The sequence below is a fragment of the Heliconius melpomene genome, chromosome 1 (genome assembly GCF_056956725.1).
Source record: "Heliconius melpomene rosina isolate 202511_hmr_F chromosome 1, ASM5695672v1, whole genome shotgun sequence".
NCBI classification, from domain to species: Eukaryota; Metazoa; Arthropoda; class Insecta; order Lepidoptera; family Nymphalidae; genus Heliconius; species Heliconius melpomene.
In genome coordinates, this window is record NC_140389.1 from 11117328 (window position 1) to 11136767 (window position 19440).

Here is a 19440-nt window from a genome sequence, read left to right on the forward strand (position 1 = left end):
AATAATAAAGCGGCTTTCTCCTCAAAACATGACATATTTATGTACACAGTAGGTGTAGCGCACGGGGACATATGGCGAGGCAATTTATGAAGTCGGGGGCCCATTACCATTTTAAATATTATTTTTAGGGAATTTCGTGTCAGATCTCACTCCTCAGATGGTCGTATATTAAGAGATGTGATCCTCTGATTAAGTTGCCTTGATAATTGTGGAGTCGGCTCAGTTGACTTGCTATGCTTCTAATTAAATTTAGCTAACATGCTAACAATTTTAATTTTGTTTGCTTAGTAAATTGGTGGTTAAATTGTTTATATAGAAATTAATGTAATAAGTAATAAAAAAGATCCATTTTTAGGTTTTCGTATCTCCAAAGGTAAAAACGGAACCCTTATAGGATCACTTTTTTGTTTTCTCAAGATCGCGTGGAGGTATCTAGCTATAATTTATATCAAATATCTAGGAGCACAGTTAATCAAACTTCTAAGTCAAGTCAAAATCATTTTGCATGAAATTCACCGTACTGCCCATTGACTTACATTTACGAAATTTGGCATGGAGTGAGAATTTACAATACAAATAAAGAAAAAAATCCGAAAAGTAATAATTTATTTTTACAATTCTCTTTAAACAACGGAGGAGATAATTGCCGCTAAGCAATTAATAGTTAACCGAAATGTTCCCGACTGCAGTTGTGAACTCCTCTAACACAAACAAAGCTGGGTCAATCACACCATTAAAGTTTATGAAACGGAAACCGTCAAGTCTGACATGTGCGCAGCTTGTCCTTCGATTTGTCAATAACTGATCGGCGCGTGCACACTGCAGACCTGCTGTCTGTCCTGCCCGAACTGCATCGAACCCAAACTAACCCTTATATCATCAACAGCAAAATAGAATTTCCAAAACTAGTTCGATAACAACTTGGTTAATGTTTGTCGTTCGGAAAAAAACTGTTTACTTTGGTCGGTTAATATTTTATGTTATAGAAATGATTTAATACGTTATATAATATAATACTTTTAAGTTTTTAAGATGTTGATTATCATAAATAAGACATGTTATATGTAAAATAAAGCAATAAAAGTATAAAAATATATGATTTAAAGACGATAAAATTTAATTTATTGTAATTTTAAATAATATTAAAATCTAAAGTATCTATTTCGTTTGACATTTGAAGGTTTGTAAAAAAATATAGATATACTAGTTATAAATAAGGCATAAATAATTATGTCATTTTTCATTTGTATTATGTTTACATTAAATTGTACATAAAATTAACATGTTAAAATTATTTAAAAGATGTGATGTGGTATCATCAAGTGTAATGAATCGTGATAGTGTACCGTGACCATCATGCCACCGGACACTGGTAGCCGATACCTGTTCAATACAGTACAGTCATCACCATCATAAAAATATAACATATTTTTTAATATTTTAAGTTGTGGAACGAGTTATTTTAAAATTGATATTTGGATTTAATGAATTATTTTTTTTTGATAAAACCTGCTTTAATATAGAATGTTTTTTAAATTAATAATAATGTTAAAGTTAAACAACTATATAATAATATCGTAAGATACTTAATTAGCTGCAATAGAACTATATACAAAATACAGAATTCGATTTACTAAGTTAACTTGATACATAATAATTGGACACTAAACTCGTGGCGGTGTTGTTAAAATGTTACTATTAAACATAGTAGGTAGGCTACTAGTGTCATTTTACGACTCAATACGATCGTAATCTAGGTTAATTGAATCTGAATAAGTACGTTCTATACTTAGCCTGTTATAGAACTAGTGCCTAACCCTAGTTTTTTTTTTCATTAAAAATGGTGGTTTATTACTTGTTTACGACTGTACCGAAAGTATAATACAGTTAATATCAAACGGAAATATCGAGTTCGTCAGCGCCATTATATTCATACAACAAAGGTTACATCGTTCGTTTTATTGAAGGAAGTTTAATTAGTTAAGAGTTGCGGTACGCTGTTGTCATTTAAGCTATTCTTTAATATTTTTTTGTATATTTGTCTCTTATAGTCTCTCTCTTTGAAAAGATTTTTAAAAGCAATATATTCGAGTGGTCACACTTGGTTAAAGATGAGAAAATCAGAAATTCAAAAATTCTCCTTGATGGAATGTACACCGTTCAAATCAAAGAAAATATAAATGGTGTCCAAAGGCGAGCACGCGGCAATCCCTCACAAGTGGGAAAGACGACTTGAATTTTTAATGTTACACTCAGACCGTTGCAAACCGTAACAGTTTTCTTGTCATTGGTAGAGTGGAGATGTGAAATAAATTTTGCAGAGTGGCCCCATCTTTTCGTTTGACATTAATTTTTAATGCGAACTCGCCGTACCAGTACCTCATACGTGGCATGTCTAATGGCGTTTGTGGAAACTGTATGAAACGGCCTGATTAGAACTCTGCAAAGTAATTATAAAACGTTAATTATTACAGATTATATCAACTAAAACAACACTAAACCCAGACGGTAACTATTGTTCACCTTGAAACCGAATCAACTTCCTTGTAGTTGATAATAATGACGACGTTAAGACAATAATGTTTTTAGCTATTAGTTTTAAATTTTCATTGCAATTCAAGGCCGCGTTAACAATACACAAAACAAAGTTTACGCGATTAGCTTCGCCATATAATTTTAGTTAGACAAACGTCACGTCACTATGAAGTACTGAATCAATTAAGCGTTCAATTTCCGATGTTTTTAAACTAACTTGTAATTGATATTAATATACATAAAAAAAAATATCAACAATTGTAAATAAGTTGTTCTGTCTGTTTTAGTTAAAACAGTGGCCGGTCTGCATGGACAGTCAACTGTGACAACTTCCGTGGTAAATGTTTATTTCTTCTTCTATAATTTGTTTTTAGGTATAGTGTGACGGTTTTTATAGTTTTTTAGACGCTCGTCACCGTCGTGCTCTTGTTGCCGATTCTCGCTGCACCTGCTGCGGCCTCGATGAAAGCATTGCTTACTTAAAATTATTAACTATCTTTTTTACCAGATTTAATATTTCGATTGGGAAGTAGATCACCTCGTTGATTACGAGTACCTTTTTGTTATAGTTTTGGGGCTTTAGGCGAGCGGTGGAGCGTAACGTAATTTTTTGATCCCATTATTTATGTCAGTACTATCAACACAATAGCACTTTGTAAGTGATTTATCACATTTTACAAATAATATTATAAGGTATATTAGTATATTTACATCATTTTTAAAAAACCAAGTTATTGGTACAAAGTTTTATATTGAATTAAAATCTAATTGCTTTTTAAATGTATATCTTCTTGTTAACATCATATTTATCTGACATAAATGTTCAATGAGAATTATTCTTTATTTTATTTTAGATACACGCGCCACTAATGGCTATTGGAATGTATGGCGTGACATCATATTAATATTTTTATATGAGCTCAGTTTAATGATCGCTTTCCGGTTATGCTTAGCAGGCGATATTTTATACTGTCATACGCGATGATGGAATAAAGATTGTAACTTTTGAATAATATTATTCATATTTTACTATATTTGTTACCGAATATAAAGTTTCAATCTTTTGATTCTGAGATTGCTTCAAAGTGATACTAAGCTAAATTCTAAACGTGTATATTTTTTAAATAAAATAAATACTTTTATAAATTACATATATTAATAAATATACAAATTACTGTTTATTTTATTAAAAACCCTTTTTATATCTGTATGCTAAAATGTTTATTTTAACTATTGCTTTTGTTGTGAATATGATCCGCACAATTTATCCCCCTGTCAAGGGTTGACAACGGTACCCTCCGCTCTACCTGAGAATAACCCATTTGTTTTCACTTCATTCATATGTTATATATGAAAATCACTTCTAATGACTTAGCCATTTTCTACAGGAGCAATAGATTTGTCGTGGTACTTGTTACTTTTTGGAAAGGAAATTATCTTATCGCTCTCCTAAAAGCTTATGAAATGGAAATATTACATTTAAATTTCAACTTTATAACATATAATATTAAGATGTTTTTTTGTTTGTTTTCAGCGTAGTTCTTCTCAACGGAAGGAATAGCTTAGTATGTGAGCACATTTGTGTTATTAAATGATTTATGGAGAAGGATTACCAAGAACTTGGCTGTGACTTCAAATGTGAAGGTTAGAGCTATGGTGCTTGGTTCGATTTTTGTATGCGAAGTGAAGACGTTAATCACGCCCGGTAGTCGCGTGTTGATCTCAATGTAATTGAGTTAGCTGACGCCTGATGACTTATTTGACGTGTGTTTTACAATTCCATATCAACGTTGACGTCTTCCGTTATGGGTCACGTCAAAATATTTGTTGCTGTTAATGCTTCATTTATAATTTAATTTGAGATAAATTGTATTTTGATTATGATGTACACATGTTTAAACATGGTTAATTAATGTATTTGAATTTTGTTGGACTTATATGAATAAACACTGTATTGTGGGTTCGATTTTTACTCGGAGGAATATGTTTTTTTATTATATTTTTTCTTTTCTTGGTTTTACGAAATACGAGGTTTGTGTCGTCACCCAATATGCTATGCTTTTGTTTGCTCAAAAGTGAAGAATGAAGTTTTGTTTTGTGGATTCTTTTTACTTACCCCACAAAATTTTAAAAGCAGTTAAAGATTTACCTATAAATAATGTAGATACCTACTATTTTAGTGTTATAATATACCTATGACATTATCTTAATTCCAAAACAGATAAAACAAAAATATTAAAAAGTCAGACGGACTTTGAGTAGCTCTAAGGTATTTGTTAAATATAAGATCCATATAGCTCAATTTTATTAAGAGTTATTATTATAACAAAATCTTTATCTACAGTAAGTTTATTTAAAAAAAAACATATAACGATATCAGCAATAGAGAATTCATCGATAGCGCATTATTTTACCAGATCGAGATATCAAATTGATAAGTGAGGTACATTCGAGGCGGGCGGCAGGCACCCGCAACGGCGAGGCATTATGAAATTGGCCGTATGTTAGGCGCCGTTACTTCCGATAAAATATAACCGGCTGTTCCGCTCATATCTGTCGAACTAACCTCCGGCTTTTCCCAGTCCGATATCCGTTGCACGCATCATTTTATCTATTAGAGCATTTAATAATTTATTGATGCTGCAATGTGAAATATTCACTCCGTTGGAATATGTAATTGGTTTGTTGTTGATTTAGTTGCCTAATTTGGATTATACTTATTATTAATAATTTAAAACATAGGTATGTGATGTATTTAGTAGTTATACACTAACACTACTTAGATATAAAATAAATAACATAAAATCTATAGAAAAACGTTGTTAGCATATGAAATAAATTCTGAAAAATATTTTTTTTTCCAATCAAGGAAAACCTGATAAGGAAAAGTATATAATATAGATTACATTGCAGATACAGAGAAGGAGTTATCAAAACATATCGACCACGTTGAACTTTGATAGTTTATACATCTCGTTGCAACTTCACTGGTAATGGACTTTAAATGTAATGAGCGAGCCTCAGCTGTACGGGCAGTATCTCAGGGCGTTTGATGTGCTATAACATGGTGGCGAGGCTCGCAGAGGCGGGTAAGGAGTGAGGCAGCCGGCGTAACATCAGAGATTTATGTTCGCATAACTCGTAGATGCTGCTCATAAACAATCAGTCTTATTGATTCCATTTCGATATTTACTTTTGCCAAAATTGTTTTATTAATAGATTATTTTTGGGAACAGAGAAATGTTAGATATATGAAGTTTTAAGAGTGAAACAAACCAAAATACCGTTAAACTATGATTGAGTTATTGTAATAATACAATGGAAAGTCTTTAATTTTTTTAAATCTAAAAAGAAAATCTTAACAATATACCAATGTATTAATAGGTAAAGCTTTAATTTTTGATGAACTATAAAAATCGTGATTTTAACCAAAATTTGTTTAGATAGAACGATCGTCCTTTCACGTTTCATGTACATATGTAATATGTGCCATGAATAATTAATTATTTTAATGGATAGCTAGAAAACTCATCGGAACATGATTTATTCAGCTGCTTGCCGATGGAATAGAACTAACTTGCATTAATTCTCATTGACGTTTCAAATATAAAGGACAACAGTAATGAGAATTAATTATTAGTACGCGTAATTGCGCATGTCAAACAACTTCACAATATATTTTTTTATTGTTTCATGTCGAAATAAAGGCATCGAACCCACAACCATTGCGATTTCATTCAGATATCGTCAAACTGCGCCAAGATGGCCAATTTGAATGTTGTTTACATTATTTTGCTATTTTAGTTGTGGCTATAGGTATTCGCTTCATCTCGTTTCACTTTGTCACCTAAATTCAAAAGGCAAATCTTTTTACTATGATGAATTTATAATATAGGGGAATTGTGCTCAAGATGGCATACTATGATAAGATGACACACTACCAATATTGATGAAACTATTAGCGCTAAGTGCGATCTTGTGACGTTTTAGAGAGTGGCTGTAGATGTAGCTAGTGCTTAAATTGAGTATGGCTGAAAGTGAATGCAGATGAGCGAGTAATTCATGTTTTCGTTATTTTCAATTGCAACAAATTTTTCTTTCGCTTTTGCTTGATGGTGAAAAGACATGAAAGATAAAGATTTTCTATTTAAACTAATTATAAATGTGAAATAGGATTATTTTATGACACAACTAACGCTAAAAGCGCATCCTAACCTATAAACTTTTGTCACAACGGTTAAAATTAAATTCATATATCTATTGGGTAAGATGACATAAAAAACATGAGTATAAGATGGCATACTATCTTACCCTTATAAACAGAATCGATGTATTTTTTTGCTTTACCTACAAAATGCCTGGCAATTACAAACGAATATATATTGGTCACAAGAAGACATGGATAAGGCTGCTACAGCAAGGACATTCAATAGCCGCAAGTGACGAAGCTTATTTCCCTTTTGGAAAAGAAAGTGACCGATAACGGAATCCAACCTCATAAAATTTGCAACATATATGAATCTGGCTTTAGTACTGTTTAATGGCCCCCCCCCGCAAAGAAGAAACTATATATTTGTGAACTATGTTCGACAAATAATGATGGCATTTTTATGCCACCTACTAAGTATGTCATTTTACCCTGTAGATATGTCGTCTTACACTGGTCGACCTAAGTGCGATTTTTGTTTGTTTTTAAGATGTTTGAAAGATGATTGTTCCGAAACTAAAATAATTTCGTTGATTATGAAATATATAATAGTATACGCAATATGCTGTTCTCAGATGACTTTATTTGTTTGAATTATTTGTCTTGAAACAAAAAGTATGTCATCTTAAGCACAATTCCCCTACTAGCGGCCCGCTCGCGGTTTTGACCCGCGTGAACTATGTTATTATTAATTTCTGTCTCCATGACTACGTCCTAGTGACGTCTATGCAAAATTTGAGACTCCTAGCATTTGTAGTAACGAAGTTTCATACAAACTTTCGACCCCAAAAACAACCCCTTAGAAGTCGAATATTGCAAATTCCCGTTCTCTGCAAAATTTGAGATTCCTAGCACTTGTAGTTTCTGAGATTTCGTGATGAGTGAGTAACCTTTCGATTTTATATATATAGAAAAAGAGCACTACATAGTTCTCCAAACTTAAAAGCTTCATAATTCGACGGCCGAAACGTTTTGTCCGGAGACTGCATTCTACTCTACTATCGCGAGTAACTAAAAAGGTGTCGTTAGTAATGGTTTTTGAAACATCATAAAGATGTCAGGCGGGCCGTTACCTGATTGTAGCTATCAGACGCTGTAATAGAGCGTGCGTAAAGCCGCTCTCGTACAGTCAATTCTAAAATAGTTGAAATCATTAAAGTTTTTTTTTATTTTTTACTTAAATATATATTTTTAGCTATAAAACCATTTTATAGACACTGTTTAGTGTGCCCAAAAATAAATGTTTTTAATTCGATGTCTTAGAAAATGTCATAAATAATCTAGTGAGAATATTTTTTGCCGCTAAATAATTAATAATAAGAAATAATATTTTCTAAATTATTTAAAATTTATTATTTGTCAACAAATTCAATAAAGTTTTTCTCACAACTTAAATGAGATAATGAAAATATACATTGAGATGTGACGCATTAGTTTACTTTGTTTGTGGATGAAAATAAGAATTGATGATAAAAGTTCTCCACTTTATTCACAGAGAACTCATACAACACATTTGTATGCTGACTCTACATGTTTCTTCTTTTAATCACTTCATAAGTCACCAGAGCAGCATTGTCAGCTGTTATCTTGTAATTTTTGATAGTCAATGGTCACTTAACACTTCAAATTGTTTCGGATAGCTGTTTATTTATTTTAATGGAACTTAGGCCTTTAAAGAGCATTCCCCTAATCAGGGCAAGTGCATTGTTCAATCAACGAGACGTGATATAAAGTAATAGATGGTGAAGTGCATAGTGTTTTGACTAGTTTATCTTATTATTAATTTTGACGTCTATAATTAATTAGCTTTATATTAAAGAATCGTTTATTTAAATGTCATTGTGTAAAACAGTAAAATGCTACATACGACTAATTTTACTATCATCAAGTGATATTACATATATTTTTTCTATAAAATCCATATAGAGGAATCGAACCTACAACTTAACTACTGAACTGAATTATAAAGCCACTAGAATTACAATGCTTATATAAAATAAATATATAAACAAGATATTTTAACGACCAATATCATTAAACATTCAGTTTTAATGAAATCTTGAGCGATAAATGACATACATTAACTATAAGTTATTGCTTCTTTATTCTATTGACGTTGCAAAAACAAACAAGGGGATGAAATGCTTACAGCCAACTTAGCTACATTACATAAAAAATATATTCGGACTTATTCATGATACTCTATAATGCTAATTAGACAAACTCTTATGGTGGCTATTGACAATTTATAGAATTTATTTGCGTATATTATGTTTTATTTTATGTCTATATAAATAGTAAATTAATTCCATGTAAATACTTAACTTATAGATAAAAAATATTTTTCGAGGTCATCGTGGTAGTCGCAGTGGGATGCGATGCAGGATCGTGGGTTTGATGCTAACTTTTGGGATTAAATTATTTATCTTTCTTCCTCTTTCCTTTTTTCCTACTCAGTCAAAACAACGCGCGGTCAATTCCGCCGATCAACACACAGTTTGTCGAATTCGGGCCGAACGCGGAGAGTTGAGCGTCTTAACACTAGGCTCTCTCTGCTATATGCAGGATGAAGCGTGACGTTAAAAAATATATTTCATTCGGTAGGCTTGTTGTCGTTCCCTTATAATATTTATGCTTGATTTACCACCACCTTCGTCAAGCGGAAATTTTAATTTATGCGCTTGAAATTGTTTGTTTTTATAAGCACATTGTTTTTGTCAAGGCTATGGAAAAAGTGGATTTCTCTACATTGAGGAAATATAAACTTATTATTATTGTTATACCTACGTATAACTAAATATTTAAATTACCATGTTTCTTGGTAAGAATATTATAATATACATATTTAGTCATTGCAAATTTAAATTAACACATGAATAATATATTTAGTACCTACTCTATTATTGTAATTGAATATATTCGTATGTAGGTATGCGGGACAAAAAGTTACTATTAACAGAGCAAAACAGTGAAATATTTTACTTGTTAAATATATGTTAAGTACCGTATAGTAATGTTTAACAAAAGATAAATAACATTGAATAAAAAAATGAGCATACTTATGTAGATTGTAGTATTTATTTCACTCTACATGCATCCGCTGGACGTTTTGTAGCCTTTTTGCATGTCATAATAATGGTTTTATTAAATAATTTTCTTGTGGACAAAGTTAAGTAATTAGTATTTTCTTCAATTCAACAATTTTTTTCAGTAGTTGTAAAAAAATATTTCATTTATTTTCTGTATCTAACGATGGTACCTAATAAAAAAAGATAACATATTTTTTTTGTAATACTTAAGTATATTCTGAACCTAAACATGTTTTAACTTACAAATTAAAACCTAAATAACAAGTATATTTAATTAATTACAAGAAAATACAATAATTGATTCAATATCTGGAGACGATAATACCCTTTGCGATTGGTTTCGCTCGAAGAACTCTAATCTACCAACGGTGACACGGCAAAAACTATGGAGTCGGCTGATTTCATCCAATTAACTTTAATCATTTATCTTTTGCATTATTATTGATACGTCACAAATGCTTATACAAGAATTGAAATTTTAATTAAACTTTAGTTAGTTCGGAGCTGCTTATGCGTGTCGTCTATTGTACCAATGCCGATACAAAAAATGAATCAAAAAATATATTTGATAAATTTTGTAGATTCACAGGTTATTATCAATTCATCGTTTTTTCAAGGTAACAATATCGATTGTTCGTGGATCTGGCGGAAGCGGAATGTGAGCCTCATTGAGGCCCAGAGCGTGACTGAAACCACAATCTGTTCGTAGTTCATGGCAGTAACGTTCTTATCGTCCTATTTTTTATGTTAATTATTATAGCATTCATAATTTTGTGAATTCAAAGGGATTAATGACAAATTGTGGGGCTATTGTTATAGCAATATACTGTTACATATTAATATATATCCAAATTATATAATTTTAACTTATCAATACAAAATACAGTACAAATATTTAGTACGTATGCGCCAATTTTAATATTTTTTTAGTAGTTTATTATATTTTTTACTAGATATCTTAGTAATAGCCTATAAAAAATATTTTGAACATAATCTATTAGTGTATGATTTTACTGTATTCAACACATGTTGATACGTCGCAAAATAAGAGGAGGACAGGCGTGTCGTACGCCAGCTATCTACATCTGAACATTCTCAGAACAGAGAAGTCTGCTACCAAATATCATGACTACCGTCTTACAAATGAGAAAATTTCGCTCTAATTATTTATGAATGTGTTATCGTCATATCTCGAGAGCTCACGATCCGGCGTCTGTGTGCACGACAAGAGCAAAACCGTCGGTAATTAGCAAATGTGGCTTTCTTTGTTCTCCTGGCACGTTTTGCATTGGCTCCCAATCTATTACTATATGCAAATGAATTTGTACGTACAAAAAGACTCATCGATATATCGTTAATAAACCTCCATTACTTTCATTAGGGCTATCTGCGGACGGCGGCCGTATCACGACGGCGACCGTCATGCCTGCGACACATAACGAAATTAAACGCGTCCGCGCTATCGGAAGCCGCGCATCGTGTCGCGGTCGTGTCGTGATCGTGTCGCTCTCCAAGGATTTACTCGATTGCGGAATACGCATAAATGTCGATAATGCCCTCGATCATTACACCCGGCCCGACATCGTTCCCGGTAATTCTAAATCTTATTATGGAAATGTATGGAATACCTACCTGTGTGAGTATCAATAATAAATTACGTTTCAGATTATCGTATGATCCAATCGTAAATTAAGACAAGATACATAATTAAGGCGAATAAATAAAATGGTTGGCATTTCGATGGGAGCACGTTCGATTCTGTAGCGCGATGAATAAGCCCTCTATTTTGTGCTATCAGACCTCTTTAATAAAGTGTAGTTTGATTCGTTACATTTAATTGCGATTCAATCGCCAACAATATTGAAGGAGGCAGAAGAGTGCGGAGGTGGGACGCGGCTCTGAATGTCACGACAACATTTTTAATTACGGCGAAGATATCATCTAAGAACTGCACTCTCTACTGTAAGTTGGCGACACATTGTGGAATTACAATTAAATAATTATTTCTTTAAAGGTTTATAATGAGTCAGTGTTATAATTTTATTGCATATGACCTTTATTTGAATTAAGTGAAGTTGGACAGGATAAAGTTGGATAATAACCCAAGAAGGCGGGAAGTAATGCTGGTGATGGGGAGCTGGTGGCACGACGCGTGTCGAATATGATCCAAAGTTTATTTTCGTTCTTCTAATGCGTCTTTGCTGTCGTCCGGACGACAATTAAAAATACAAAAAGCGAAACGTTTGTTTCAGACATTCATTGTCTCCGTTATTAATAAATTTATTTTACCGAGTTGAAGTGGACGTGTATTTTATTTGCTTTAAGTGGTTTCACATTGTTTTATTTTTATGTGAGACTATTTTGGGCGGCGACATTATAATGCACATATTGTGGGGGAAGATGGAGATGTGAAATGGCTCACTCTTGCTCCATTAGAGATATTTGAAACCTCGAGAGTGCACTCATAAATTTACTTTTGTAGTAACAATACACACGGTTTTAATAAATTCATGCTACTCCTTTGGAAATGTTCATAACTTCGTCCTTAATTTACGCCTTGTATTAAGATACTAGAAGTTGTAAAGTTATTTTTCGCTCCTTGCTAACGACCGCGGCGCGGGCGGCACGTCTTGGTGACTCCGCTACTATCGCATTTACTTTACTGCTCTGGTCTTTCAAAGGTAGAGCTCTTAACTCTCATATGTCTTTTTTATAGTCTGCTTCATTTGTTATGGCCCAATGTCACGTGATCTTCTGATTTTCAGGTGTTTTTTTTTTGTGTTAAGGAAATGTAAATATATTGTCGGGTATATGTATATTGTATATATTTAAATAATATTAAAACATGTATATAATAAGCTTTTCGCTGTTCGTACCTGGGAACCTAGTATTACGCTCCATTTTCCACGAAGACACTTCCGTACACCACTTTTCGCCGAGTTCTTGAAACATTGCGTGTTGAGTGGCAGAACTTAACGCCGCGCATTGCCCCGTTACTAGAGAGAGATATTGAAAATACTACATACTTCATTAAATCAAGTGGAAATCGAACCACATCCATAAACCGCGCAACATACACCACACTTGCCATAAGACATTTACAATAAAACTATTAATTTCACCTATATATAAAAAAAAAAATAGGAAAGGTTCTGCAACAAAGTGAAACAAGATCCAGTCCACTAATCCGACAAAAGCGAGCCTAGTTACCCTTCAAATTTATTTATAAGAAAACTCTCGGACAAGTCGTTAATACCTATAAAGTAGGGGCGAGAGGCGCGCGCGACTTTATAACTCACGTACCGAACTTTACTCGCCGACACATGAAATAATAGGTGTAAAAACTAACACGGGAATGTACTCAGGGAGAGCGCGCCGCGAGATGGACGACGCCTTCGCGGCCGCGGACGCTCTACTCGTAGCTTGCGATTCATGCCATTTTCCTTACTTTTCTGCGTCCATCTTTTAATTTAATCATTTTTTTTACGCACACAGAAGAGTAAGGAGAGGGAACCTAGTATTAAAACACCCCGTTCCCAATTTTCAACCGAATTCTGGAGGCATTGCTTGTTGAGTCGAAATAGAATTAGTTTATTTTTCTGTATAAAATTAGTTAGTGAAACAAAGGCCAATAAAAAATTATCTTGCATAAATCATGGTAATGAACACCTTTCGACCGCTTTATATCGTTTAATTCAGATATCACTGCGGAAACAAACGTCGGTTTATCCCGCCATCTGTGGTGCTCGCGCTCACTGGTAATCGTTAACCCCGAGGTGATATTATTTTAAATATCATTTTTTTATTATCTTCCTTGGGCGAAGGTCTTAGAGTCTAATTTCAATACAATTTGTAAGCGTTTAATCTAAGAGTATGACACAAATTTAAATTCGAAACTTATAAGCGTAGAGTAGCCCCGGGCAGGGGGCACGTGCGTAAGCGCACCTTGCAACACATTTTGTTCAGAGCACAAAATTAATGTCTATTTTATTTAAAGTGCATTGTTCTTTTAGTCACAATACCGATAAAACTTGTTATAGAAAGACACATTTGACTATTGATTGCCCTCTAAGGTTTACTAAAATATTACAATATTATCTATTTACACAATCACCTTGACTCCAAGGTACCAAACATAAGATTAATATATGTATTTCATATTAAAAATAATCAATGTTTCTAAGTAAACGTAAAAGTAAAGGTATATTAGTATTTATGTCTCGGTCTCGTCAGCCCAACATATCCATTAGTCCCTCGTAGTTGCACAGCAGTAGGACCAGCATATTTATCTGCCGACTCCGCCTCATATTTGCATGCGTTGCCTGTTATCCTTGCAGTGACCGAGGTCAATCAGGCTCTATGCCCCAACTATAAATTTATTTTAATAAGACACAAATCCGACTTTCTGCTTGTTTTTGAATCGCGAGCCAAAGAAATTCAAATAAAACACTTTTATCAGATTCGACAGGTGGAGCAGTTATTTGTGTTTCTTTTTCCTTCGCTGTAGGTTACGGATTAGCCGGATACTAATCGATTCTCGATATGGGAGGGGAAAACCTTATTAGTTTCATAACTTCCATGAACTAGACCAGACTTAATATCTTAAGAGATGAAATGGATATAGATCGCATATCTTATAATTATTAAAAACAGCACTTTTTTCTAAGAAATCAAAACAGTGTGGGAAATGTATGTTTATTGTACAAGAAAGCTTGAAAATCAATATTCATTAAGTAGTTAATCAGTCCACACAGCCCACCCACGTCCGCCAGGGTACTTACCGTTCTCTTCACCATCGGTGTACTCATCGTCATACTAATTTTAGCACAACTCTGTCTACCAACGGACTATGTGCAATAAATATTTAAGATTAATCTGATTGGGGCCCGCAGCTAGTTAGTTTGCAGAATACTAACGACCACTAAAGACTCCATTCTGTTCGGTTATAAAACAGGTAGCGGAGAATTTGTTTTGTTTTATTATACCTAGTGCTTTTATTTATTTTATTCAATTAATGGAAAATAGGTATACTGGAGAATGAGGGCAATCGTGGTGCAGGACAAGAAGAACAAGCGTGTGCCTTTAAACGGGTTATGGGTTCGATTCACACTCTAGGAATTGAAATATTAAATCATTTAATTTCTTCGCACTGGTGTTGAGTATCTTAAAAAAAGGGTACCTCTGCCTACCCTGCTAAACGCTGAGTACATCGCGAAGCGCCAAGCTCGCTATAATCTTAAAAATTTTGACTACTTATTTAAAAAAAATAATTTGTAAAGGATTAAACATTCTACAACCTAATAAGAAATTTAATTATTATAAAAAAATATGTCCAATATTAATTAAAAAATAACGATAACTTTTAAAGGTTAGGTACATAATTAAAACTATCTAAGACTTGCGAATAGTAGGTAGTTGTTAGTAGCATCAGATTTGTTGGGCTTTGGGTCCCTATCAGGTTACAAATTGTATATCTAAGATCGATACCGGCGTAATGAAGAGGGCTCAGCATTTAAATACATTTGCATATTAGAATGCGCTCAGTCTACCGTCAGGGGGTTGCGAGTCTACATAATGACCTTAGAACTAAGTGGACACACCGTAAATTGTAAAACTGTGAAGCTATTTTTTTATCAATTTCACGCTGTATCCCGCATATAACAAGGTGGGCAGAGGGAACCTAGTGTTAAGACATTCCGTTCCCCACTTTCCGCCGAATTTTTCGAGACATTGCGTGTTTAGTGCCGGAACGCTTGGCTTTTACCTTGGATATGGAGAATTTAGCAATTTTTACCTTAGATTAAACCTTTACGATCGTCAAACAAGATGCATAAATTACTTTATAATATTATAACAAACTTAAATTTCTACACAACATAATGTTAGCGGTAGATACATTTAAAATTAAAAATCTACATTCTACATATAATATAGATATATATATAATGTCATACATGCGAATATTAAGCCTGTGAATATATTTAAGAATACAGGGTGTGCTACTTTCAGTTGTACATATACAGGGTGGAAGAGGCAGCGCTTCTTTTATTGAAACTGCATATAGGGTAATATATTTCAAACCCACACCTAAGAAATTAAACAAGGTACCTCAACAGTTTGGACGTAGGATTTTTTTTTCATTTCACGATTTTTATCCATACCTGTATTTCGTGTGACGCACACATACTTGTGCGACGTTTCCGATTTGACAGGTAAGTGTGTGCGTGCCTATGTTATACTTTACAAATGGCGTTTTATTTTAAAACGATAATTTTATTATTTATTTTGTTTGAAAAAATAACTTTTTCATTTTTGGGAATTATTTTTTTTCCGAATTATATTAGGCTTTTATAAAGTAGTTAAAACTGTGGTTTCATTTAAAGTGGTGCTGACAATTCCACCCTGTATACTGGAAGCTAGGTCGTACGATGCGAAGCTCGATAGCAACACCAATTAATATGCAATGTCCTAGCACTCGTAAACTAGTCACGAACATATGCCAATATGTTGGTGCCGTTAGTGTTCCGACTATTTGTACGTTTGGGATGAATTACTCCCAGCATTATCTTGAAAATAACATTACAATATATAACATATTTCGATATATATTATGTTCACAAATTCAATATATAAAATACTTACCAGTAATTCAAATTTAAAAGATCACGCTGTATACCTCACATTGCAGAGTAGGCAGAGGAAACCTGAGAACCTAGTGTTAAGACACTCCGCACCTATTAATGCACTTCATTTTGTATTCTGTATTCTGGAGGCGTCGCGTGTTGAGTGGCAGAACTCTCTTTTTTTTGTCTCGTTACCAGAGCGAAGAAATAACAACATTTAATATTTTTTTCCTCGAGTGGGAATCAAACCCACAACCTGTCGCATTTACAGTCGCACGCTTATGCACCTGTGCCATGACTAGTTTCAATGAGTACTTCACAACCTACAATATTTTCATTAACTTTATTAACTTGTTTTAGTTTGTAATAATGACATATATTTAAGGTAATTTTAATGAACACTTTACTATTAGCAACGTAATTTTAGAGTAACAAACACAAGTTAAATAGTTAATCACAGATAATGAGAGCGGTGTGAACAGTATGGTAATGCGTAGTATCACCCATCGGCGGCCGCGCTGGCGCCCTCTATCGCGACATCGGCGGCGCCGCGCCCGCCGCCCGCGGGTGTAGCTTCTTCATGTCCATACAATGAAAAATAATATCAGTTAATATTGTAAGCTTTTATTTAAATATTTAACATAAATAAATATAAAAAAAATTAATAAAATTTGTTATTAATGTAAAAATGTGAGCGTAATTTTATCAAGACAATTCGAAAGGAAGACGTTATTGGTGAATTCGTTATAATATCGAACAAATGCTATGTGACAGCAATGACTAATGTTCCCAATGATAACGACAAGGAAATAACACTGCGGGTGTACCTGCGTACATTTCCTTTATTTGAGAATGTCATTGCTAATACCATTTTCAATACAATACATTACTCTTATCAATTGAAATTCAACAATGAAATAGCTAATTTAACAGTTTAAAATTGGAAATAATTTACATTAATTATTTTAAGTATATACAAAAGTTTATTTAACACGCAAAACCCTGAAAAGGATAAGCGATAAAGAAAACCAGTCATGTTACGTTGTGTAGATTGATGACCTACCGCAAAGTCGAGGCAAGAGCAGGCGTAGGTATGGATATACTCGTAGGCCGACTGACGTTAAAGCTCGCAACGCACAGCATAATAATTAGTCATTAGAAAGTAGGCAGCGAGGGTGAGAGGGGGGAGTGGGAGGCGGGTGGAAGGGGCGGCTCGCGTCTGTTTCGGGTTATCTGAAATTACATCTTTTATGGGTATCTGCGATTATTCAGCGCTGCAGCGACTTGCGGCACGTTAGCGCCGCCTGGAAAACAACTTCACGCTACCCTCGGTGTTCCACATAATCCGTGCAAGTACCTTTTATTAGATTGCTTCGGCTTGTGCTATTATTGTAACGTCAATTTTTTTTTATTTTTGTGATTGAGTTATTCACCTAATAATATAGCAGCAAAATAAATACATAACATACCATTCTGAATAAACAAAACGTATAAAATTATGACTTTAAACTGAATAAGTCAGTTGAAATTTATTAGAGACTCCTTAATGGTCCTGGGAAGACAGAGTGGATAAAATCAAATATCTTTGTTTTGTTACACAAAAGCGCTGTCTACAACAACAAACGAATAATTCAGCCGAGTTGAATTCATAATCAAGTAATTTATGTGCACGGCGAATAAATTAGCCGCTCCAGCCCGCGCGCCGCCCATAACTTACCCCAATAAATTGCCTAAAGCGGGCGAACTTCATTTTATCTTTATATAATAATAAGTACCATGAGTTATCAACAATGTTATATATAGTGTAGTGTCTTATCACCACCACGATCACTAAAAATTATCGCCCTCTATATTACAAAACATTAAAACAAAGACAGTCCCAAATACTCTAAAGTCGGTTAGTCCTTTACGATTAAACATGTTTCGAATTTGAAAATCATCATCATCATCATCATCATCAACAGCCATTTTTTGTCCACTGCTGGTCATAGGCCTTCCCCAATTCTCGCCACCACACTCGATCCTCAGCTCTTCGGACCCATCTGCATCCCAATCCCATCCCATCTATACTAATATACTAGTATATAATACCTAATACCTAAATGTGATTGATTGGATTTCATTAAGCACGTGTTGGAAAGAACAACGTTTTTCAACTCGGATATTTCTGTTTATAAATAGACGTCACCCGCAATCGTAATTACGTGGATATGGATTCTATGGTTTATAATGGAATTTTATGGCTTAGTCAGGCACTAAGTGACGGTAGAGTTTTGTATGTAAAATTTTTCTGGCTTTACACTGTACCTACCCCGCATATAGCAGAATAGACAGAGGGAACCTAGTGTTAAAACACTCCGTTGCCCATTTTCCACCGAATCCTGGTGGCATTGCGTGTTAAGTGGCGGAACTCGACGCCGCGTTTTTCCTCAATATCAGAGCGGAAAAAAGTAAACATGAAATATTTCGTTTCTTGGAGTGAAAATCGAACCCACAATATGTCGCCTTTACAGTTGCTTTACATGCTTGTGCCCCAGCGTCACGACTGTTTTAACTAATTAATTATAAATTGTATCAATAGATTTTTTTTTACTTTATTATCAAAAATGTAGTGTTAAGACACTCCGCTCTTCATTTTCCGCTGAATTCTGGAGGCATAGCGTGCATTCTTAACACTCGTATATTTGATTATCATAGCTTCACTAAAAGCTTCACTAACTCTATTTCAGGTTCAACAGCTCACCGCTTTCATCGGTTTGGTTGGATTATTCATACACCTACTGGTAAGTAACCTGCAGGATATACCTACGAAAAAAGAATAGTGCCTTTTCTATCTGCTTACTAAACATTCTCAATACAAATTTAACAACAAATTTAAATAATGATAGGTATAAGAGTATATTGTATTCAATGATTTCCTTTAAATTGACTTAATTATTCTTTAATTATTATTTTTTTCTTTGAAGAAATAGAAATATTGATTTGA

The 19440-nt window shown here is 33.7% G+C and overlaps 1 long non-coding RNA gene across 1 annotated transcript in view; it reads left to right on the forward strand.

The window, feature by feature from the left end:
- The window catches only part of LOC146541400 (uncharacterized), a 60631-nt gene extending 41393 nt beyond the window's left edge, over window positions 1–19238 (forward strand). Inside the window, exon 3 of the long non-coding RNA XR_014877969.1 lies at window positions 19184–19238. This is a non-coding gene — a long non-coding RNA (uncharacterized LOC146541400). The remainder of the gene's footprint in view (window positions 1–19183) is intronic.
- The last annotated feature ends 202 nt before the right edge of the window (window positions 19239–19440 follow it).